General features: G+C 39.5%; 1 protein-coding gene across 7 annotated transcripts in view; it reads left to right on the top strand.

Moving 5' to 3' along the window:
* Window positions 1–26,219, top strand: part of LOC115336548 (leucyl and cystinyl aminopeptidase) — an 82,171-nt gene that overhangs the window by 4,708 nt on the left and 51,244 nt on the right. The window contains exon 1 of one of the 7 annotated variants that reach the window (XM_030003760.2): window positions 21,581–21,694. The exons of 5 other annotated variants lie outside the window; for them this stretch is intronic. The gene's annotated coding sequence lies outside the window, so the exon portion shown is untranslated. Of the gene's footprint in view, window positions 1–21,580; window positions 21,695–26,219 lie in introns of those variants that run through there. One more of the 7 variants, XM_041120751.1, reaches the window with a different exon arrangement.

Below are 26,219 nucleotides of genomic sequence, written 5' to 3'. Positions count from 1 at the left end.
ACAAAATGAAAAATGTCATTTGCAAAATCTGGTTACTTCAGCTAGTTCCTGTCAATTTTGAAATGTTTCTTTCTTTGTGTTAGCTTTGTTCAGTATATAAATGTATTGGAGATTGCAGGAGCGTGTTCTGTGTGCATAGCCTAAGTCTGTTGGGGGCAAAAAGCATACCCTTAACTGTCAGTATTTTATACTGTTGTGTCATGGAGCAGAAGGGTTCCTGTTTGTTTGAAACTGTATTATTCAGTCCTAAACAACAGACTGAGTAATCTGTTGTGGTAAGATAGTACATTAAAAAAAAAAAAAAATCCAGGAGGACTGTTCTCGGTGTCTTCCCCCCCTTCCCTTCTATGTTTTGCATATGCCAGCATTTGAATTTAGTCAAGTATTACTGACAGAAAAAAATGCTGATTGCATCTGTTTCTAAATGTGAGTTTTGTGTTGTTCAAGTGTGTGTTGCTAGATAGTATTTTTCCACAAAGCTGTGTTGTAGCATCTGTATCGTGTGTTCCTGTGTCATCTAAGCTAAACAGGAACCTGTCTTCTCCATGAGTTGGATATGTATTTGTTTTTACTGCATTTCTGTGAACTTCCTGTCTAGCAGTGGATGCTCAGAAATTAATTCCGTAATTTGGACACAGTCTGTGTAGCTGAGAGAGCAATCATCCCTCTCTGGGCTCCATTCATGTCTATACACAGATTAAGACTTACATGCTTTCTTTTGCTGGCACTTTACAGTACAAGCTGGGATCTGGATGTATTAGTGTCCTGGTTTCAGCTGTGATAGAGTTAACTGTCTTCCTAGTAGCTGGTATAGTTCTACGTTTTTGAGTTAGGTATGAGAAGAATGTTGATAACACTGATGTTTTCAGTTGTTGCTAAGTAATGTTTAGTCTGAAGTCAAGGATTTTTCAGCTTCTGATGCCCAGCCAGCAAGAAGGCTGGAGAGACACAGCCAGGGCAGCTGATACTGAAAAAGCCGGTCGAAGAAACTCTCTAAGACTCGATTTTGGAGTTTTAGAAAGCAGGCATTATTTATTGCAGTGCTGGGTGCACAGGGGATCACTCCACCTATTGTGCACACCGTCAGGCCTAATTGTGCAGGTTAAGTACATGTTCTACATACATATTCACTAGATTTCTGAGGAATGTTATACATATTCATTAGTTTTCTGGGAAACTATTAGCATATGCAAATATCCTTTATGAAGGCTCGTTGAAGGTCTCTGGTGGTCTTCAGGAGTCCTCTGGTGGTCTTCCATAGTCTTCCTCACTTGTCCGCTACTTGACCCTTCTCGGATGATTCTGCGCAGTGTGATCTTCTGCATGTTTGATACATCTTATCCTAAAGAATGCTCGTTAGTGCTTCTATTATCTATGCTTATATTTTGACATAATCCATATGGATACTTCTAAGCTAAGTTACCTAAGAGGGCTAAAGTCCTTATCTTCTGCAGAAACTGCAAGGCCATCCAAAAGCAATTTCTCATACATTTTGCAACATACAGAACTTTCATCTACTACTGATTAACAAATAATTGGGCAAAGAAATAGCAAGGACATTGTATTCAGAAAAACATCTTGCATCACAGCTGACCTAAACTGGCCAAAGGGGTATTCCATACCATGTGACATTCACATCTAGTATATAAACTGGGGAGAGTGGGGCGGGGTGGTTGCTGCTCAGGGACTACCTGAGTGTCAATTGGCAGGTGGTGAGCAATTGCATTGGGCATCATTTGTATATTCTAATCCTTTTAGTATTACTATTGTCATTTTATTAGTATTATCATTATTAGTTTCCTCTTTTCTGTTCTATTAAACTGTTCTTATCTCAACCCCCGAGTTTTACTTCTTTTCCCGATTTTTTCCCCCATCCCACTGGGTGGGGGGGGAAGTGAGTGAGCGGCTGCGTGGTGCTTAGTTGCTGACTGTGGTTAAACCATGACAATTAGTGACAAATCTGGAACAGAGTACTCCAGTACCTGTTACAAAGTGAAAAGCAATTTAATCATCAGAATAATGAGGGAAATAAATTAACATATGAAGAGAGAAGAAAGAAAGAACTTAATCTGCTTGAAATGTTTTCTTTTGACAAGATGAAACACTAGGAGTTGGAAGGAGATGGAAAATCTATTTCCCTGTTAAAACAATGTCTGAAGATCAGTGTATAGATGTTCACCATGGACTGTTAGTATTTTTCCACTAAGGAGTTGGTATTCCACTTGTAGAATTAATGAAGCCACTGAGTACCTGCATGATATCTCATGAGTCAAAAATGTTGAAAGCTTATGTTGACATCAGTATCCACCTGTAAAAGTATTCCAGGACTGTCTTGTCATGTTTTTTTGGGAAGATGATGCGAAGTCCAACAACCGTGTTTGACATTTGTGAGGCTGTGTGTACATGTGCTAGATAAAGCCCCATAATGACTGCCACAGAAAATGTTGAAAACTAATAAAAGCTAGGATACAACCATTTTTGTTTGTTTAACTAATCAGAATATTTTTTTCATATTTGATGGGCATTTGTATAATAATTACCCACAAAGAAGCTGAATTTACCTTTATTTAATGCACATCTCTGATTTCAGTAGTGACTAATTCAGCTCTATTCAGAGAATTCAAGTTTTCCTTTTCCTCCTTCACTCGGTTATTTGAGTGAAGGAAGTTCAGTGAATTTCCAGCTCTGCTGGACAATACTTGTTTTTCATTAAGTACAGAAGCAAAGATTGTGTATAAGAGCAAAACCATTAAGATTTCTTTGTGAGTGAGAGCCATATTATTCCTTTGTCTATCAGAGAAATTTGTATGCATGGCAGCTACTGCTTAGACTTCTGTCCAACAATACCTTAAAATAACATTAAATTAACTTAAAATACACCAGCATTTTTTTGTGAGCTGGGTTTTAATTGCCTCTGTTTTAAAGAGTACATATGTAGCTTTTAATAGCTGTGCTTTGACTATTTTTGATACTGCTTTAAACAGTGGAATTATATTAACCTTACATTGTAAGAATCATAAAAAGATTGTGTACCTTGTAGCCAGGAAAAAAGGGAGAGAACCAATGGACATTCGAAGGAAATGGGGGAGGATGGAGGGGAGAAAACAGCTCTGGGAAACTCATTCAGTTGATCAAAGAGACAGGAATTTTGGGGTAATATGGTGTGTTGGGTTCTGCCCAGTTTGCCTTCCTGGGGCACAGCTGATGTTTTATTCCATCATGAGTGTTCTCTCGCAAAAGATGTTCAAAGAAGATTTCAGTGCCTAGTTCTTCTATTGGGTTATTCAGGGTGTGTGGTAATGTACTGCAGCAGTGGTTGTCTTTACTGCAGCTAGTGAAGAGTGAGAGAGAGGAATCCTGATTCCACTGAAATGTGAGAGACTTTTGGCATTTTATTTGTTCATGTGGAGATAAGGTGGGTTTTGATTTTTGGGATGGTTTCTTCCCACCAAATCTCCCACCAAGCTGGTTGGAGGAATCTGTTTCACTGTGCTTTAGTAAGCGTAGCTGAGTGCAGAGAGCTTTTCTTGGGTTGTAATCAGTCTTTGACACTGAAGGAACAGATTCTGCAAATACTGGCATTCTTGTGTAACAATACTTCCATCACAGCACCATTGACTTTTATGGAGAATCAGTTGTGTTTAAAACTTAAGAATGTGCCTAATTTACCTACTGCTTCAGGGCCTAACACTGCTTTTTATTTAAGCCTTTCTTTGGTATAAAATCTGACAAATTCTTCTGCAGTAATAATGAATTGTTAACACATCAATAGAATCACTTGTAACTGTTTTTCATGCATGTAAACCAATCTTTCTGGAAACAGCCAGGCTTGTATTTGTGGGAGCCCAGAAAGCTTCAGAATACTTTAGAATCCTCATTACTTCTGAGCTGTAAACCATTATAAGAGAAAGACAAAGAGCAGGTTTTCAGAAAATGGAACTGTGAATATAGCATGTGTAAGTGTGGTGGGTTGACTCTGGCTGGATGCCAGGTGCCCACCAAAGCTGTTCTATCACTCCCCCCTCCTCAGCTGGACAGGGGAGAGAAAATATAACAAAGGGCTTGTGGGTGGAGATAAGGACAGGAGAGATCACTCACCAATTACCATCACGGGCAAAACAGACTCAGCTTGGGGAAAATTAACTCAGTTTATTACAAATCAATCAGAGTAGGGTAATGAGAAATAAAACCAAATCTCAGAACACCTTCTCTCCACCCCTCCCTTCTTCCCAGGCACAACTTCACTCCCGGCTTCTCTACCAACCCCCCCAGCGGCACAGGGGGACGGGGAAGTGGGGTTTACGGTCAGTTCATCACACGTTATTTTCTGCCGCTTCATCCTCCTCAGGGGGAGGACTCATCACACTCTTCCCCTGCTCCAGCGTGGGGTCCCACCCACGGGAGACAGTCCTCCACAAACTTCTCCAACGTGGGTCCTTCCCACGGGCTGCAGTTCTTCACGAACTGCTCCAGCATGGGTCCCTTCCACGGTGTGCAGTCCCTCAGGAGCACGCTGCTCCAGCGTGGGTCCCCTCACGGGGTCACAAGTCTTGCCAGAAAACCTGCTCCGTGGGCTCCTCTCTCCACAGATCTGCAGGTCCTGCCAGGAGCCTGCTCCAGCGTGGGCTTCCCATGGGGTCACAGCCTCTTTTGGGCATCTACCTGCTGCGGTGTGGGGTCCTCCACGGGCTGCAGGTGGATATCTGCTCCACCATGGACCTCCATGGGCTGCAGGGGGACAACCTGCCTCACCATGGTCTTCCCCACGGGCTGCAGGGGAATCTCTGCTCCGGCGTCTGGAGTATCTCCTCCCCCTCCTTCTTCACTGACCTTGGTGTCTGCAGGGTTTTTTCTCTTACATGTTCTCACTCTCTCTCCAGCTGCCATTTCTGTCTGTCTGGCAACTTTTTTTTCCTTCTTAAAAATATTATCACAGAGGCGTTACCACTGTCACTGATTGGCTCGGCCTTGGCTGGCGGCAGGTCTGTCTTAGAGCTGGCTGGCATTGGCTCTGTCGGACACAGGGGAAGCTTCCAGCAGCTCCTTACAGAAGTCACCCGTGGTACCGCGCCCCCCCCCCCCCCCCCCCCCGGAAGACCTTGCCACACAAAGCCAATACGATAAGCCATCAGTTTTGTTATCCAAATTTGTGCTTTTTATCATTGATGGAGATACTGACGAGGCCTTGGTGTCTCTTTTGGCACAACTGAGTATTCATGAATACTTTTATGTAAAGTACTATTCTACAAACAACTTGAAAATAATTAAAGGAACCATTACAAAATATGCTCTCTAGTAATTAAAAACACAAATGAAAATAAGAACTAATAATGTTTAAAAGCATGCAACCTGTTAAACTTTGCACAAGTGAAAAGCGAAATCCAAGCAAGCAGATTAAATCTTCCTTCATATGTATCTTCTGTGATTATAATACTGTGATGCTACTATGACAGTGGTCTGCATTGCAGTGGTAGGAATGCTGTGTTTGTCCTGCATTATGTACGCTGATTAGGCTAGCAGGCTCCATCAGAGCAACTGACTTGTTGGCAACTCTGTTGATTGGTTTGGCAAAAGTTCAGGCTAGTGCTCTGCTGAGGGATGGCACCTGGAATAGAAGAGGCTACACTAAATGTTAAAATGCAGGAGGGTGGATATCCATTACACTTGAAAGTTCTTTGTGATTGATTCCACACCCCACCCCCCCCCCCCCCCCCCCGCCACTTATACATGAAGCAGTGCAAGCCATTCGTGTGCAGTATCTAGAAGAGCAATATGTAGATTCTAAACCTTGTCTTTGCCAAACTTGGGTGCTTTTCACAGAAAGAGGCCACATTGTGGTAAGTTTTCATCTGTAAAAATTATGATTCTGAGATTAAGATCAATGAAGGCAAAAAAACCTTGTGTGGAGCAGAATAGAACTGTTATTATGAGGGGTTGTATCATTGACAGGGCTATGATCTACAGAAATTTTTCTCTCCTATATAAAAATTGGTGATTAAAAATATGCTTCATCTAGAGAGGAACCAAGGGTTGTCTTTTTTTATTTCTGTTGTATCCTTTCCTCTCATTTTACTATTTTATTTCTTTTTCTGGTAGCAGCATACGTGTTCCGAACTGTATATATATTCTAATAACAGTGGTGTGGCCAAGGATATGTACATTGCTGGGCAAAGCAACCCAGAGTTCTCCCAAGATGAAAATAGCTGCCTGTATGCACAGCTTGTTGATTGGACCTCCCTCAGGGTTGGCTCTAGAATGACCCTGCTGGTATTTCTGCAGAAACCTTTCACAAACCCTGTGGGGCATGTTCATCTGCTGTATAGATTGGTCTGGCACTCTGTGCAGTCTGCAGCTCTCCCACCTGCTTTTTCCATAGTGAGAATGAGTGAAAGAGATGATCCCCAGGGTACCTTCTGGTATCTGAGCTGCCCCTGCCCCCATGGTGGTGGTTGTAATGAAGCTGATTTCACAGCTGATATATGATACCTGGGTATGGTTTTGGAGCAATTTAGATCTCAGTATGTCTTGACCTACCATGCAGGCACCCTGCCTCTTCTTTCCCTGTCAAAGTCCTTTGTCTTGTTATGTAATGAGACTGACAAATATTTAGGGAGTTGTATTGTTGCTCTGTTAAGACTGTATTAAATTTATTGCACTGTGAGTCATAGGCAATAATGTTTAGACATTATTGCTTCTGTGAGCTGAAATAACAGTTATAAAGCAGTGAACATGCAATACTTGCTTGTGACCTACAAATGGTTTTGTATAGTATTATCATGGGAGTTGCCAAGTGTGTGTTAAGTAACAATAGTAATCTGGAGGCACATTGCGTTGTTTTTTTTAGAAACTGTTCAACATGAGAGGGTATGATAGTTCAAATTTATTGCTTTAAAAAAATAAAAAAAGACTAAGCAAGTGTCAGGTTGTATACAGTCTGTCAGATTGTATGCCTTGACAGTCTGTTGGATGTTTTGCAAAGTTCTCTAAAAATTTTTCCTCAGAACGACTGATACTGGCAGAGAAATCTTTTGTAACTTCAGCTGTGATGAGCCTGGTATTTATCAGCCATGAAATTGATGGACAGATATAGAGAAGAAGATAGTCAGCAGTCTTGAACATGGGAGTTCAGTAGCTTGAGAAATTTGAGACACAACTTCCTGCATGTCTCCAATACTCAGGGCCTTTTCATTAGACCCCTGTGGTTAAACATCTTCTATCATTTTAATTGCAAAACATACCCTTGATCAGATTGGAGACAGGAAACTAAACCCCCATGTTCTAAAATCAAAGTTCAAAGCCCTTTCCCCCCATCCTGTATTTTTTGTTCAACCAATGGCTGAGGATGGAACACTGGCTTAATGTTGTTGGGATTTTTAGAAGTTTTTTTCTCTTAGTAGTGCCCAAAGAGCAAAGTGTCATTTAAAACAACCTCCTCTTCCTTTCCCCCCCCCCCCCCTTTTCACTGTGGAAACCTAATTTGTACCAGATTGAAATTTGAAAATATTTGGTAAGATGTGAATGGACATGATATACCTGTGTTGGATATCAAAATCCAGACTAAGCTTGTATTGGCTAGCCTTAAATTCTCCAGTTATCTCCATTGACCTCCAGAGAAAGAGTTATGAAAAGAGTAACTTATTTTTTTTGCCAGTTGAATAGGTAGAATGTTCAGTAAATGAACCACACTCTTCTTTTCCCCTTCCATGATATTTTGTTTTTGTTGATTACCTGAACATGAAGGTTTGAAAAGACGTATCAGTAATATTCTGGCTATCTACTTATAAATTTAATTGGTAAATGTTAAAATGTAATTGATCCATGTGGTTTTCAGCCTGAGGTCCTGCTGAAGAAAATGCAGTTGTGCTTTCCTTAAAAATCAGGAAGAGACTTTCAGAAAAAACTCTTAGAAGCACCCAAGACTAATAAGCAGTGACTTACGTGAGATTACACTCTTAGCTCCTGTTTCTTATGGCAACTTAAGAGAGGGTCTTAAAATACGTAATTATGTATTATTTTAATTTCCATTAAACAGCCTAGTTGGCAGAATTTTGCTCCAGTGTATGTACAGAAGCTCACTATTGCAGTATTTGATCTCACATTCATTAACACCACCCCCCCACCCCCAAAAAAAACCTAAACAACAAAAGTAGACCTTCCAGTACAGGCTGAAGGAGAGGGAGTAGACAGTGACCTTGCATGGCTTGGAACTTACGTTCGGTTGCTTATTTTGGATTAGAAAGCAGCATTTGTCCTCCTTTGCAATACATGAAAAAAATATTTATTTTCAAGTTTGGATGATACAAAAATTGTAAAAAAAAAAAGGGGGGGGCGGGGGTTGTTTCCAAACCAGCATCTGTTTTGTGCACTTTTCATCCATCCATTGTGACTTCATTGTGGAAGCCATGATATGTGCTTAACTAGACAGATTCTTGTAAACCTCTATCAGTTAGATTATACTTAGCCTTATAGCCTTGTCAGTCTCCTGAAATCAAACCCTTGCAAAGTGGCATTTATCACTAGGATGCACTTCAAATCATGGATAGGCTTCATGTATTGCCTGCCTTTTGATAAGAGCTTACAGTAAAATTGTACAAAGAGTCATCATTTACGTTTGCATGTAAGTAATGACACTGCAAAAAGCAACAGAGCCTGTCTTGGTTTTTACTACCACACCAAATGGAAGTGCCATTATCTCTATCAGTGAAGGATGGTGACATCTTAGCCAAAACAAAAAACCTTCCACTTTAGTTCAGTGAGGTTGTTGTTTTATTTAAGGCTTTTTAGGGGTTGTTCTGTCTGCGTCAATGTGTGCCATTCTCTGGCTTTTTGTACTTAAGGAAGATTAAGATGACTAGAAAATGCTGGTTTAGGCTCTTTAGCAATAGGAAGCACAAGTTGCTTTAATGTTTCTGTTTCTTTTTTAAATGATTGCATTCAGCATATAAAAGTATGTATGCATATATGTCTGTGTCTTTGATCAATTAAAAACGTGCATATGTAAACCTGCAGCATCATGGGAATTAAGAACATGCTGTTAGCCTATCTATTGCTTCCATTCTGTCTGTAAAAAGCAGACGAGGCACATGGATGATACACAGATTTTCACATCAATACTTCATATTTCCTAGTATTTCCTGGCTGTGCTTTTTTTCTGTTGGATTATTCCCTTCTGTCTTCTGAATTCGATAATATAAGAGAGAAAATGGTGACATCTGTCTTATAGCAGCCGAAGTTGTTGGGGTTTTTTTTAGAAATGTTTTTCTCATGTAAGGGTTCTAAAATAAGATTTAACACATTTAAAATAACTGCAAGCATGAAAGCTTTTATTTCTGAATTCAAAGATTTGCGTTTCCTATAAGTGGCTATATATTGCCCCATACACTGGCTATACCAGTAAGTAAAAATTCTGCTTAAACTTCCTTCTTGTGTCTTAACCCCATTAGGCAGCTGAGCTCCACGCACCAGTTGATCAGTCTCACTGGGTGGGATGGGGGACAGAACTGGAAGGGTAAAAGTGAGAAAACTTGTGGGTTGAGATAAAGGCAGTTTAATAGGGAAAGCAAAAGCTGTGCACACAAGCAAAGCAAAACAAGGAATTAATTCACTACTTCCCTTCAGCAGGCAGGCATTCAGCCATTTCCAGGAACGTAGGGCTCCATCATGCATTATGGTTACTTGGAAAAGCAAATGCCATAACTCTCAACACTCCTCCTTCAACCTTCTTCCAGCTTTTATTGCTGAGCATGACACCATATGCTGTGGGATATCCCTTTGGTCAGTTGGTTTCAGCTGTCCCAGTTGTGTCCCCTCCTGACCTTTTGTGTACCCACAGCCTGCTCACTGACAGGACAGCATTAGAAGCGAAGAGGTCCTCTACACTGTTTAAGCACTGCTCAGCAGTAGCTAAAAAAATGGATGTGTTATCAACACTGTTTTGTTTACAAATCCAAACCATAGCACTATAGGAGCTACTACGAAGAAAATTAACTCCATCTCAGCCAAAACCAGTACACTACTGAAAGGTGAAACTTAACTTCAAAACAGAGCAATAGGAAAGAGTGGAATGTAAAAAGAGACAGTTGCGATTTTGCAGTGAACAGCAATTGCCTTATTGGTGTAAATAAGGACTAATTATTATATAGAGATATATACACTTGATACACCTTAGCAGTGATCAGTTATGATGGTTTAAGCCCAGCTGGCAACATAGCACTACGAAGCCACTTGTTCACTCACTCCTCCCTGCCCCCACCAGAATGATGAGGAGAAAATATAAAGACAAACTCATGAGTTGAGACAAGGACAGGGAGGGATCACTCACCACTTGTGGTCACAGGCGAAAACCAGACTCAATTTGGGGAAAAAAACAAAATAAATTTAATTTACTACAAATCAAATAAAGAAAAAGATTATGAGGAGTAAACCCAAATCTTAAAACACCTTCCCCCACCCCTCCCTCCTTCCCGGCTCAGCTCCACTCCTGGTTTTCTCTACCTCCTCCCCCCAGTGACACAGGGGGACGGGGAGTGGGGGTTGGGGTTAGTTCATCACACATTGTCTCTGCTGCTCTGTCCTCCTCAGGGGCAGGACTCCTCACTCTTCCCCTGCTCCAGCGTGGGGTCCCTCCCACAGGAGACAGTCCTTCATGAACTTCTCTGGCATGCATCCTTTCCACAGGCTGCAGTGCTTCACAAACTGCTGCAAAGTGGGTCCTTTCCACAGGCTGCAGTCCTTTAGGCACAGGCTGCTCCAGCACAGGCTTCCCACAGAATCATGGCCTTCTTCAGGCACAGCCACCGGCTCTGGCATGGGGTCCTCCATGGGCTGCAGGGGGATAGCCTGCCATCTCACCACAGGCTGCAGAGGCATCCCCTCCTCTGGCACACCTCCTCCCCCTCCTTCTTCACTGACCTTGCTGTCTGCAGAGGTGTTTCTCTCACATCCCACTCCCCTCTCTGCTGCAGGTTTCCCTTCCTAAATATGTTATCGCAGAGGTGTTACCACCATCACTGATGGGGTCAGCCTTGGCCAGAGGTGGGTCCATCTTGGAGCCGGGGAAGCTTCTGGCAGCTTCTCATGGGAGCCACCCCTGCAGCCCCTCCCCACTACTAAAACCGTGCCATACAAACCCAAGCCATCAATGTACTCCCTACTGACATGGGGCTCTGAATTCACAGACTATGTAGGCGCATACTAACTTAAGTAAAAGCTTCTTAAGGGGGTAAAATATGTTCTGGATATTGATTAAAACCTCCCTCTATGGACCTCAAATACAGATTTGATCTGATTGGAATAGTAAGGTCATTGCTTTTAAGTCTGTCTGTTGGTGTTCCCTCTTTTTTTTTTTTTTGTCTTATTTTTGAAGAGAGAATTAAGATATTTGTGTTATTTATATGATGCTCAGAGTTAATGTTGAAGTGCTTTATATGTATATTGCTGCTGCATATGCTTCCATCATACCTTCATTTGTGTATTGTTTTGTATTGTACCATACTGTGTTATGATGAAAAACCTGTTACAAGCATGTATAGCTTTTCTCTAAGAGCTGTCTCAGTTTGGTTTAATGCAACTGAAATGTCCTTGGGACTGTACTAGCCTGCCCTTTTGCAAAATTCTTAAAATGTCAAAGGGAGCATATGGTCATAATGATGGAGAGGTTTGCATTAGGTCTGAAACTATGTAATGCCAGTAAGGAGGGGCAGGGGAAGGGAGGAAGCATGTGCTTCTCAGCTTTCTCATGAGTCCTGGTTACTTCCTTGTGGGAATTTTTCTCTTTTCCCCCCTATTCCCAACTTCTAGCTATAGTGTACGTGACTTTTTCATTGTTCTTCAGCGCTGAAAGGATTATGAAGTAAATTTGAGTTTTCCACATACTGTTGCAAGAGTGTCACTGTTAGGCCACTAGGCAACGTAGTGGGGAATATATATAATCCTCAGACAGACGGGAATTTAGCTGTACAGCTTTCGTAGGTCATCAGGAGAAGTGAACCAAATTCTGTGCACTGCTTCGGCAGGGTCTTAAACTGTGCAGTTCTTTCCTTTCAAAATAAAACACTTCAAATCCCAAATAGTGAAAGCAGAAAAACTTCAGTTGCAATTTTGCAAGATGGAAACTGAAGTATATTGTATTTAATTTGATTTTTTTTTTTTTTTAAACTTTCAGGGCTCTTTAGCAAATTGTCTTGGCATAGCTGCTGGATACTCATGGTCATTGTTCCCAACACAAAAGAAACTCCTACTAATTTGGCTTTCAGGGGACTTCATTAGATACTTATAAACCAAGGGGGACGTTTGCAAACTGAGTCTGCTCTTCTGATACTGGATTCCTGTGGGTCTGTCCTGTATTACAGTTTTCAGGAGGTACTTGCATATCTGCTCTGTTATTTGAATGTTAATTTTGCACCATGACTGAACTAGTAATTTTTTGTTGTTTTATGAGCTGCTCTATCAACAGCCCTTGATTATTAATTCCTGTGGAGCCAACTAAAATACTTGTAAGAGAGTATGAAATACATGTAAGCCACTATTGTGAGTGAGTAAAATCCCTAAACTTTTTTGAAATTCTTCAAGCTCACTCTCTAATGTCCAGTTCTGAATGACTCCTGTGTCTCCTGCTTCTCTGCGTAGTGAGTGAAAACCACATACAGCTTGAAAATTCAGAGGAGTACGTGTAATGTTCGCATAGATGTTTCCATCCAGAGCAAATATTTACAGCTGTAAGTTGGCATGCACTTTTAATGAGCCCATGCAATTACAGCTCTAATTTTGATCATACTTCTGTCTGGGTAAAAAACATAGTTCTTAGAAGGTTCTGTTGTCTCGTGGTTTTCCTTACATGGGTGGAAGTTGTGGGCATGATCCTGCATTCAAATGAAGCAGTAATAGAAGAGCCCCAGAGCTGGGAAATCCGTTAGGCTTTTGCTAGCCCTTTATAAAGGAAATGTGCATTTGTTTGTTGGATCCTGCTTGTCTGGAGAGGGGTGCTTCAGCTACAGGCACTGAACTTTTATTAATACCTGTGGAAATGTCCTAGAAACTGGGGACTTCAACCATGTTGTTGCATGTGAGTGTATATGGAACCTCTGACTGCATCTTTTTGCATGTACAACTAATAGTGCTGGGAACTGTAATTTGTTGGCAGGTTGGATTTTCTAAGATGGTGTGTAACTTTAGGAGTGGTGGATTCTAAGTAGTTTTTTCAGGTGTTCTGTGCTTCTCTTAATTTTTGTTATGGAGACTTTAATTCCATCTGCCGTCCCTGTGCCCCAGCTCCAGGGTCGTAGGTGATATCATGGTGAAATGAAGTAAAACGTTTTCAAGTAGGACTTCTGATTTGCCTGAAATTCCACTGGCTAGTTGTCTCCTTGTTTCTAAGCTGACTGAAGGTTGTAAATGTATGTTTTCTTACTGTGGATAGATGCTGATTTTAAATTACATGAACGACTTTGTGTACTCTCCTATAGTAACAGCAAATAATTTTTCTGTATAGAATTGAATTATTTTCTTGCTCAGAAGAAATTTGAAATGCATGGAACTATTAGTAGAAAAGAAGGAAACCCAGACTTTCCACCCATTATCAATATTTTGAATCCCACTATTCATTGTTTAAAAATGCCAAACTACAGGGGGAACAATTGACTCTCCATGCAGGGTCAAAAAATTCATCACATATATTGCTTTCATGAGTCTGTTTGAAAGCGGTTCCCCTAATTCCCCTGTTTTTTGTTTTTCCAAAAAATCTTTTAATACTTTATGAGTACGTTTGATTATATCTTGACCTGTGGGAGAATGAGGAATGCCGGTAATATGAGTAACTCCCCATTGCTGAAAAAATTCCTGAGTCCGTTGTGCTATAAAACATGGTCCATTGTCTGTTTTTATCTGGGTCGGGACACCCATTACTGCAAATGCTTGTCGTAGGTGTGTTTGTAGATGTCAACTTGTTTCGCCTGCAAGTGCTGTGGCCCATATCATCAAGGAATATGTATCAACAGAAACATGAACATAACACAATTTTCCGAAATCTGGTACATGAGTCACATCAGTCTGCCGCAATTGCAAGGATTACAGACCCCTAGGATTTACAGCGCCATCTCCGTGCCCAGATAATTTCTGGCACTCAGCACAGGATTGAATGATGGCTTTGGCATCTGCTATAGAAATTTGAAACTGTTTGGCTAATACTTTCGCTGGTTGGTGGAAAAAAACTATGAGCTCCACATGCCTGTAGAAGTTTATTGGAGGGTGGCCCAGTCCATACAGGATTAACTAGTAAATCAGCTCGTTTATTCCCTTCTGTGATCCATCCAGGCAAACTGGTGTGACTTCACACATGCATTATATAATAGCACTTTGTCCGTTGGTTTAACAGAAATAGCAACATCTTAAATTTTTCAAACAATGTGATGTTATCAATTTCTTTCAAATAAGCCCATCTCAAGCGTTTTACTACACCTACCACGTATAAAGAATCAGCAATAATATTGACCTCAACATCCTGCCACTTTTTAAATACTTCTATTACAGCTCGAAGTTCCACCACTTGGGGGGAGCCTTCACATGTAACAGTGTGATTTTTCCATACCTGACCTTCTTTCCAAACTACTACTGCCTTTCCTGTTTTTCCACTGCCATCCGTAAATACTGTAGGACCATCAGTAGGTAACTCTGCACACAATTCTTTTTCTTCTAGTTGTATATTTTGTAGCAAGGTAAACATTTTATGTGCAGGAAGATGAATATCTATCTTTCCTTTGAAATCTGCAAAAGCAATTTGTAAAGTTAGACTATTCTGTAGACACCATTGTAAATATCCTTGAGTCAAAGGAATGACAATTGTGTGTGGTTCTTGTCCACAAATCTCAATAATCCGATGTCTCCCCTTTATAATTAATTCTGAAATCATTTCAATTTGAGAAAATATGGTTTTTCGGGCCTGGTGAGCTAAAAAGATCCATTCTATTATTAACAAGTCTTTGTGACTCCCCTCCCATTGATATATGATCCCGAGGGGTTGTTTTTCTCGGTTTAAAATGCTAAGATTAAAGTGAAGATTTTCTTTAATCCTAAAAGCCTGACTCTGGGATATTATACCTGCTATCTGTTGTAATGCTTGTTTACCTTGAGGGGTCAATTGTTGAGGTGCCGTTAAGGTAGTGTCGCCTTGTAACTTTTCAAATAAAGGGGTCAGAAGCTCATTATCTATTCCCAACAGTGTTCGAACCCAATTGATTGTCCCCAGTAATTTTTGCACATCATTCAATGTTTCAATCTTGTCTGTAATTTCCAGTTTTTGTGGAACTATAGTTTTTTCTAAAATCTTCCAGCCTAAATATTTCCATGGTTGCATTTTTTGTACCTTTTCCGGTGCTATTTTTAAACCAAAATCAGACAATTGTGTAGTTAATTCTTTGAGCTTTTTGGATAACTCTCTTTTTCCTGCTATCAAGATATCATCCATATAGTGATAAATAATCAAGTCTGGATTTTGTTGTCCAAACCGTTTCAGAGCTTGGGATACATAGGATTGGCATATGGTTGGAGAATTTTTCATTCCTCGTGGCAGAAATACCCAATGATAACGTTCCATGAGTTCCTGTTTGTTTATGGTGGGGATAGAAAAGGCAAATTTTTCCGCATCTTTTGGGTCTAAATATATTGTAAAGAAACAATCCTTTAAATCAATAATCAAAATGTTCCATCCTTGTGGAATCATAGTAGGCGTGGGTAACCCTAATTGAAGGGCTCCCATATATTCCATTACTTCATTTATTTTTCTTAAATCATGCAACAGTCTCCATTTCTCAGATTTTTTTGGAATGACAAAAACTGGTGTATTCCAAGGGCTTGTGGTATTCACCAAGTGTCCTTGTTCCAATTGCTCCTGTACTAACTGTTTCAAGATGGCGACCTTAGATTCACTCAGCGGCCATTGATCTACCCAAACTGGTTCCTCTGTTTTCCACTTCAGTTTTAGGCATGGTTGCCCGTCAATGGCCGCGCCACAAAATTGTCTCCTGTACTAAGCACACATCCCATTTGACTTAATGCATTCTTGCCTACCAGGTTCATAGGGATATTGGTTACATAAGTTTTGATATAAGAAACTGAATTTTGATAAATCAATTGAATCATATATTTGCTTTGTCGAGTTTTTGATAATCCTCCCACACCGAACAGTTTTGAATCCATCTCAGAAAGCTCCCAAGTAACAGGCCAGTCCTCCCACAACAGAACCGTTACATCTGCTCCAGTATCCACTAATGCTTGTAATTTTATTTTTTCTGGCCTGTTCTTTGCATTTTGTAACTCTACTGATATACTAGGTTTTGTTTTATTGATCTTCATTGACCACATAATTTGAGCTTCTAATCCTGTAGATCCAAACCCTGCATTGCCACGCTGTTGATTAACCTTACATGGTACATTTGCTTTAAAAAGGACTAGCTGTGCAATTCTGCTTCCTTCCCGTATCGATACTGGTGGAGACGGTGTCCAAATCATAGCATAAATGCGACCTGTGTAGTTGTCCTGGGTTCAGCTGGGATAGAGTTAATTTTTACAGGAACCTGGGAGGTGGGGGGGCATAGCCGGGGCAGCTGATCTGAACTAGCCAAGGAGCTATTCCATACCATGTGACATCATGCTCAGTATATAAATGGGGAGTGGGCCGGGGGGAGGGCTGTCCTGCTCTCTCTCAACTTTCGGTGGGGGAAGTGGCGGAGCGTCGGGTCCCAGGTGGTGAGCAGTTGCACTGTGCATCACTCTTTTCTGTATACTCTTTCATTAGTACCGTCGTTGTTGTTGTAACTTTTTTTGCGTTGTCCCAGTAAACTGCCCTTATCTCAACCCTCGAGGTTCCAGTTTTTTTCTTTTCTCTCCTCCGTCTCCCCCCTATCCCACCGGAGGGGGGCGGGAGGAGTGAGCGAGCGGCTGCGTGGTCCTTTGTTACCGGCTGGGCTGAAACCACGACAGTAGTCCGCATCAATCACCCTGGGAAGCACAAAAATTCCTTGTAATGTTATACTAGACCGTCCCAACAACAGGGCACTAAGCCCATTACCTAATGGTCCTTGTGCGTTTACTGGCACACGGTGTACCTGAGAGTTCCATAGTAGAATGGTTTCTATTGTTGAGACATCCACTCCGGCACTTCCAGCTGTTCGGGCTGGCAATTCTGCCAGACATCCTTCTTGGCGCCGTTCTGGGATCCTTTCGGAGCTGTTGGGGTCATCGCACCGCTCCTCGCACTCTTCTTGTAGTTTCCCGGCGATGGGGTACCTCGAGGTGGCAGAGCTACACCTTCACTTGTGAAATGAGATCTACATTGCTTAGCATAATGTCTCCCTTTATGACAACGAGGGCATATATTAAGCCCAACTTCCACTTTGTTTCGCCCTTCTTTACACTGAAATTGCAAATGTCCCGGTTGTCCACATTTATAGCATTTCTTAACATTTTTTGTATCCATTTGCATGGCTACAGCAAAAGCATTGGCCATTAATGTAGTTTTATGCTCCAAAGACCCAACTTTGTTACAGGCCTCTATCATATCTACTAATGTCACTCTTCCTGGCATCGATTGTAGTATTTTTTTACAGTCTGCATTTGCATTTTCCATGGTCAATTTTATTATCAATGCTTCTTTGGCATCAGCATTATCTATTTGCTTTTCAATAGCATCTCGCAGACGATCAATAAAGGACATACAAGGTTCTGTATTACCCTGCCTTATACTTGTAAATGATTGTTGTGGCTTTCCAGCTTCAGGCAAGGTTACCATTGCCTTCAGAGCTAAGGAAGCTGATTCTTGTAATGCTTCCACCGGTAGCCTTGCTTGCCTATTAACATCTGCAAAGTCACCAGTCCCCATCATTCGTGCAGAAGTGATCATATAGCACGGATCTGCTTCTGGGTGGTCCAAATTTCTTAGTGCCACTAAATCACATAATTCTGCCCATTTCGCCTTCCATAATAGACGCTGAGTCGGGGTTAAAATCATTGTAGCCAATTGTGTACAGTCAAAGCCTGTTAAAATTTGACCAGAAAATATATTCTCCAATAACGCCTGACTAAACGGAGCAGTCAGTCCATTAGCCATTGTTGTTTTCCGTACTTCTTTTATTAAATCCAGATTGAAACGTTGCCACACGTTTGGGGCATTCTGCCTGACTGTAACTGGAAGAGCCACAGGATTTAGACCTTCAGTTAACATTTTATCATTTATGTCCTTCCATCACTTTTTTATAGCTTCTCCTGGGGATGTATCTGCCTCATAGGGAGATGCACAGGGGATAGGTCTCTGCTCAAGAGGCAGGTTACTTAGAAGTTGATCGTTGCCTCCATTAATGACATCTCCCTCGGTGTTTAATTGCTCATCACTGTCCGAATTATTTACCACCTCGCCACACACACTTTTCTTTTTTTCCGGGTATCTTCAATTGAAATTTTTACAGTAGCAGCCACCTCCTTTTCTGCCTTAAGGGCTTTCAACGTTTCCAGCACCAATCTCCACGTAGCAGAGATTTTCTGAGCCTTCACGTCCCCACGCGATACAAAGTCCCAAATTACTTTTCCCATTTCTTCCCAATTTTTAATTTCAAAGACTTCTATATTCGAAGTGGGGGCACCATAGTCCTTAAGCCACTTCAGCATCATATGTAAAGTATTTGAATCATACTTAATCCCTCTCATGAGGAGGATATGTGAAAGCATTCATACAATTGCACCTTCTTCCACAGACATCTGGGCACCCATTTTAATCCTTCCAGCCGCTCACCTTACTTCCAAACGAGCAGGGTGATTGATCTCCCGGGAGAAGGTTGTCCGCTCAGTCCAGCTGGCTAGACGATCGTTCAGCTAGAGTCTCCTCTGGATGCAACTCCAGCGTTTTCTCGGCCCACAGTCACTTCAGGGTCACCATTTGAGGAGACTGAAGTAGACGGACGCCTGTAAAGTTGAAAGCAGATGACAGACAACCCTTTATTGCTAAAACACGCTCATACTTATAGTCACATATTCTGCAAAGCCACTGTACATGCGCACAAGCATAAAATATGATTGGTTATGTCAACACTGTACACGCGCATAAACATAGAACATAATTGGTTATACCAACTAAAACATGCGGAGACTTGTCTCAGTCTAATTGGTCAAGATAAACTGCCGAATTGAGGTTCTTTGTGCCAAGTTCCCTTTATCGTGGAATGCGCACCTGTGTTCTTCTAATTGGCATCCTTCTTTTTTAGTCGTCTTGTTTATTCTGTTCAAGGTCTTCTAAAGGCCTCTGGAATGCTCTTGCGACCATTAGCTAAATATGTGTCCGCACCCTTGGGTGGATCCCTTCTGGCCCCATAGACTTGGATGTGTCTAAGTGGTGTAGCAGATTGCTAACACTTTCCTGTTGGATTATGAAGCTAGGAGGATTTATGAAGCTCAGCTGAAGCCAGAGTATACTTCTCTGCAAGACCATTATTGCCCATGAGCTGTGCCCAGACACTGCCTTTGTGCAGGGAGGAGGGTTTATTACACTGTATCCTCTGAAGACAGAGTGCTGTGCCGTTGGCAGGTCTACATCATGGAAGTGATTCAGAAGAATCAACCTGCTTGTCATCTTTGTCACCCCTGCCAGATCCTGGTAGTTAGGAGGACATGCTTCCAGTATCTTGTATTTTGATAGTTTTCATTATCTAACAAACCGGTAGAGGGAAAATTGAAGTATAATTCTGTGTTTAAACTGAGATTTTGTTTTAAATCTTTCTAACTTTTGTGACTTACTCTAGCATGAGAGCTTATTCTAATTAATTTCATTTAGTATTATATTTACTTAATATCAAAATATGTTTTATTTATAGAAAAATCTATCTGTATTTGATAATCGTATCATTAGAAAATTATTAAACACAGTCTTCTGTTCAGAAGACATTGTATTCATTTCTGTCCCTCACTGAAAAATGGAGAGTTCATTATTTCCAGGTGTCATCACCTCCAACTTCACTGCACCTCTCAGTCTTCAGTAACTAAGTAACTTGGAAAATTTCTTTCTTACTTAACTGTTGGTTTGGTTTTGTGTTGTTTTTTTTTTTTTTTTCCCCAGAATGTGCAATTGAAATTTGATATAAAACTGGAAATTCTTTATCTTGTATGTAAACTGTTATACAATGAAATAACTTAACTTAGCATTTTGGCTCTAGATTTGTCCCCGTTATTTCAATTCCCTTAGATTTAGACTAATTTACCTGTTGATAGGTTAGAAGGAAAAGGAGTACCCCAAACCAGATTTAACCAAATAAGAATTTAATTTCTGGAAAGAACAACTGGAAAGAAAATATTAAATCTATATACTGACTTGAGTTCCTTCATCTTGAACATACCATAGTGGTTTTGTGAGTTGATGAGGTAGTAACTCGAACCAAAGTAACTCTTTGTTGTAATTCCTATGAAGAGAAAATGCTACTGATAATCATAGTTTTTCCAGAAAATTTTTTGTGACAATAACTGAACTTTAAGTTACAGTTGTTTGTATGTTTTCACCCTAAGCCCATACAGTAACTTGGGGGCTCTGAGAGCTAGGTATTGGCATGCAAATGTCAAAGTTGCTTGTCAAGCCTCCAAATTGTGGCTTTTGTTTTTCAGCAACACGGTTATTTCACACTTCAGTTTGCTTGTTTCTTTCTTTTTTTTGAATAACCCACTCTTTTCCTGTATTTGATGTATTTGAACTGATAAATGCAGAAATCTTTATGAACAAGCCCTGGGTATTTTCATGCAAGTTTTAAATTGAACAGCTACAAAAGCTGAAAAATGGAAAAGTCAGTAACAAATAGTCTTCTGAGTATTTCTGTTGGTCTGCCTTATTTGGAATTCACATACCATGAAAGTAAAAAAATGGCACTATGGGACAGGGAAAAAGGATCAATGAACACAAGACACTGCATTATTGTTTCAGAAGAATTTTGAGGGCATTAAAAGTATCTGCTGTATAGAGGAGTATGTGTAAATGCGATGGTGTTCTCACTTGGAATGCTGAGATTTAAAGTAATTAATCTCGGAAAAGATAATTGCTGAACTATCCAGTAACACCCTTATCTCTTTTTTTAAACCTCTATTTTACAGGAGAGAGGTCTGTGTCTTTAACAGGGCTGGTGACATAAGACAGCTGTTGCTAATCACAGCCTTTGATTTTTATTTTTCTGTTGTCTGTACCAGCAATTTCAGAAATCAGACTGTGGACACTTGAGTAGAGACAATTTTATAATACTTGTTCTACAACTTCAAGAGCTCTTTAGCTACTAGAAGCGTTTTGTGTTTGGTTAACTTTTGCTCAAACCTTAACATGCCGCTTCTGACTCTACAGCTGTCACTGAAGGGATCTACTCCCACTGCAGCCTAACCTACAGGACATACTAAACCTTGAGGCCAAGGGTTCCCTTGAAGAAATTTATTTTTCTAAATGTAGTTAAAACAAGAGCAAATATCTTTAAAGGAATTATTACATTCCTAAATAGATTAGAGTCTGTAAACCATGTGAAATAACTTTTTTTTTTTTTAAACAGGTCAGAATTTTTTTCCAAAATTTTATACTCTTGGACACTGGGACACAGATGTATAGAATGCTGCTCACCCAGCACTGCCCAGAAAAGCCTATCAGCAAACTGTGAATGAAGAATTTAAAATAATGTTCTTTAAAATATAGGTACGTCTCAGATGGAATCATACAGCACTTCTTGTAACTGTTCGTAAGCACAGGTCTGATCAACTGCTTTTATTACCGTTTTCTGCTAAATATATAAAATTGCCATGCTTTTTTTTTTTTCCCAATTTCTACTTTTTGTTTTTGTTATTTATAAAGCAATCTGCAGCAACCACTGTGTAGTGATTTTGACTATCCTAGTGTATACAATTAACTAAGAAAAGATAAGACACTAAACCACCGCAATAAAGAGTTTGATACAAATGACAAATCTAATCCTTGAAAGATGGTTACTAGGAAGTAGCAGGAAACCAGCAGTTCTAGGCATAATTCCATGCTGAGCATGGAATATTGCTAGCAAATCAACTACAGAAACTTCCCAAGAATGTATTTTGTATTACTGAATAAGTATGTAATTTCCACTGCACTGCTTTTTTTTTTTTTTTTAAAATACTGAAGACTTTTTCCTTGATGTAGTGAGTAATCAGTGAAATAGGCAGAAGGTAGTGCTAAGGTAAGGTAAAGGAGTTTGTAGGACAGGTTCATATTTCTGCTGATTTTTTTTTTTTTTTTTTTGAGAAGAGCATTGCATGTAAAGGCTGTCTGGATTGACTATCAGCTGTTTTGGTTGTCTGAGACAGCAAGAACTGAAGAACTGGACTGCATAGTTCCACTGGCTCCAGTCAGTAGTGCATTCCTACTGTTTAGTTCTTTGATTCAGCAGAGATGGAAGCAAATTCTGCTTCACAAGTAACTTTGAAGGTGGTCTCCTTTCAAGTGTGTCAAAAGGTGATGAAGCTACTATGTACTTATTGAGAGGTTCCATCCCATTCTTCTGGACTGGCCATAAACATTAGGATGACAAGCAGTTCTGCAGATGAGTGGGTCCATTTATCTGTTCGGTCTAGCTAACTGTTTACAAGCTAGGCTCTGTTTGTATGCTCCATACTTAGAAAGCATGGCTTTCCTTTCATAGCTGCTGATGCTGCATCAACAGGGAATTACAATTTAAATCAAAGTAAAGGTTAACTACCAGTACAGTTGCTTTTAGCCAGTTGATTTAAGTGTCTGTCCTATAATCCTTTGTTTAGATAATTAAGTGAAAATGATTTGCCTAAGCAAGCTATCAGTCATAAGACTGGAGATGTGTGGAGACTTAAAGAACTACTGCCGGTTTATCTAATGTGGTGGTTTATCTAATGTGGTGTACGCAGTTGAGCATTTAAGGGCACTTTTCATGTACATACTTGCTGAGATTAATAATTTTATCTAAGGGATCATGTTCTGGGTTTCTTACAGAACTGAGGTTATTTCTTATTTGACCAGAAGGTTTTGAAATTGTAGTAACACAGAAAGGAACTCTGAAGCTGCATCCAAACATTCTGAAAGAGCCTAAAGAAGGCTTTAGATAGGAGGAGCTTTGTTACTCTTAAGCACTTGTAGACTGAGCAGTTATTGTATTCTTTGTATTTGTATATGTATAAATACAATAATTATTTGTATTCTTTGAGAATTTCGTGGGGAAAAAATTGGATGTCACGTGGTGATATAATGTTATCTACGTGTTCAAGTCTTGTGCCAAAGATCTTAAGATATAGTGTATAAATAGGACATAATAGATAGATATGGCTTTTAATGACGCCTAAATAAAAAGGGAAGGGGGAATATGGAAAAAAAACCCCATTGTCTCAGTAGTCTTTTTTTTACTTCCTGTCAGCAGGAGGGTGTTCAGCCATCTCCAGGAAAGCAGGGCTCCATCACACATATCTTTTGAGGATTTTATTCTTAAAATCTTTATTTATCTTTCATTAAACTATTGATATAAAATATTGTAGGTTTTCTAAGTTGTCACTTCTGTTTCTTGATCTTTTTTTTCTTATTTCATTTGCTGAAGTGGTTAAGTGTGGTGGAGTGTAACAACATTTTGAGTCACTTCTCTGCTGGATTTTTGAAACCCCTTTCTGACTTGTTAGATTATGCAGTTCATAAATAGCATCAACTAAGGTTTTGAGCCTTATTTTATCTTTAAATTTAGGAAACTATCAGGTTTCTTCCTAAGAAAATGTTAACAATGAAAGTTTTAAGTGTGCATTTTAAAAGGCTACCAATTCAGATGTTTAGTTGTCAGTTAAAGCTTTACTTCTTTGCAAGCCAAGGCCATTTTATGCCTCATCTGTTGAAAAAAATATTGGATAACAAGTTGTACTTATCTATACCAGGTATTCTTATTTCTGTTGACTTAAACTCTAATGGTTATTTGCAGTGATAAAAATTCTAACTAGTGGTGTTTGGAGCTAGTGATTTTTAGTTGGCACTCTGCACCAAGGAAGTGATGGCACTTTCTGAAATACTTCTCACCTTTTGGATTTCCAGTGTAGTATTTAGAATCTGCTTTCTTCAAATTGCCTCTGTATGCCAGTTTCAGCACCTGTGAAAAATGAATCTATGTTTTGGAACTACCCCTTGGGCTGCCTGTTTCCCTTCCTTCCCCTTAGCCAAGACAGAAACAATAACGGCAACAATAGGTTTGGCTGAGAATAAGATCAAGATCTGGAGCAAAACTCAAGCAGTGCGCCCAACATGGGGTCCACAAATAAGAGTGAATGTTCCCTCTTTCTTCTATGAAAACTTTAATGTTTTGCAGTTTGCAGTTGTGGAGATTGATTCATTTCCTGTTAAGCTGAATTGGTAAACTAACATTAGTAGGGTATATAGTTTTAATTTTTACAATTCTGTAAAAATTATATTTTTACTAGGTAACTCAGGATAAACTAATAGATTTATGGCTTTGATTAGGTAAATGTGGAATGCCACATTTGAATTAAATGCCAAATAATATGAATAAATTTGAATAAAATGCAAAATTGAATTAAAAAAACCCCTTAGAATTGAAAAGCATATATCATATGTTTTTCCATAGTAACAATTCTGAAATTTTAGTCAGGACAGTTCAGAGAGATTTGGAGTATTAAGAGAATATTTATCTCTCCCTACCCTCCTTTTATTTGAGGCTGAAAATGCAGATTTGGGGACAGAGAGTTCAGGAGAATGTAACCCTTTAATAGTCTTTCCAAATCCTCAGTGTCTCAAATGTCCTTATACATTTTAGATAACTATCTAATGTGAAAAATTACATTTTTTTTTTCTACAGTCAAGTCTAGCCTTTCTCGCCTGCCATGCATTAAGGATAATTTTTTTCTAATGACAGGTTTAGTGGTTTGTACATTGAAAATGTAGACTTATTTTAAATTTAAAATAAAAACTAGTATTTGTTTATCTGTTGGTTTAATCTTAACAAATCCATAACATTTCTGAAAGCTTGCTGAATATTACTTATGCTGTTTTCCTGTAGCTTGCTTTCCTCCTTCTTGCATTCAAACTGTACTTCACAAGTTCATCTGTTTTTTATTGGCTCTCACATTTCATGTTGCTTGTCTAGCTTGAAAGGATTGATGACATGAGATATGAGTGAGAAATTTCACTATGTAAACCTGAAGTAGGTGTATTTTTGTTTTCCTCTCTCCTAAATACAGATGAATATTACATTGTAATACATTCATCCTTTTCTTAAAAGAACAGATTCTATAGCAAGTACACCTATTACTCACAAAATTTCTAGTGCCATGTCTGTGTAGGCGACTGCACAGATCATATTACCTCTTAAAGACACGGCAAGTGTAGCAGAAAAATTTTATACATTTGTCTTGGCTATAGTAGGGTTTTTTTAACTTGTGGAGTGCTTCTTTTTTCCTTTTTTTTCCTTGTTTTTTCCCCTCCCTCCCCCCCTCTCTCCCCCCCCTTCTTTTTTCTTTTTTCTTTTTTCTTTTTTCTTTTTATTTTTCTTTTTCTTTTTTCTTTTTTCTTTTTTCTTTTTTCTTTTTTCTTTTTTCTTTTTTCTTTTTTCTTTTTTCTTTTTTCTTTTTTTCTTTTTTTTTCTTTTTTTTTCTTCTTTTTTTTCCCAGATACACTGAGAAACTGTTACTTCACTAAGTAAAATGTGAATTTTAAGTTTTAATGCAAACATTCTTCTGATATCTAATCTTCAGCCTTTCTGTTTTTTTTCTTTGCTGGGAATATGGTTATACTGAATATACTGCTTTTGATATAAGACAGTGCAGTGACATCACATGTGTCATTATTGCTGCAGTTTCTTCATTGGCTTTTACATGTGACATAATGTTAGTTACTGACAAGGATTAAATAACTTAAAGAGCTGTAGCATTTGTACAGTCTTTGTATCTATGGCTATGTATCAGTGCTTTAGCCTTTACTATCACATCCGTTTCCTTTGTTACCGGTCCCAAAGTCCAAATAAAGGAGAGAAGATCAGGTTCCATGTACTATAACCAGCCTTACTATTTTTATGCCAATACATCTGTCCTCTTGAAGTGTGCTTACCTGGCAGACACAGTGTATTTGCAAGTGCTTGTAAGTGCTTCAAATCTTTTCTTGGAGTCCTGTAAACATATACTTTATGCTGTTTGCTAAAACTTAAGAGTGTAAAACTATTTTTCCAATGCTTAAGAAA

This window comes from Aquila chrysaetos, chromosome Z (genome assembly GCF_900496995.4).
Source record: "Aquila chrysaetos chrysaetos chromosome Z, bAquChr1.4, whole genome shotgun sequence".
NCBI lineage: Eukaryota > Metazoa > Chordata > Aves > Accipitriformes > Accipitridae > Aquila > Aquila chrysaetos.
This window is presented reverse-complemented; position numbering and strand designations above follow the sequence as displayed.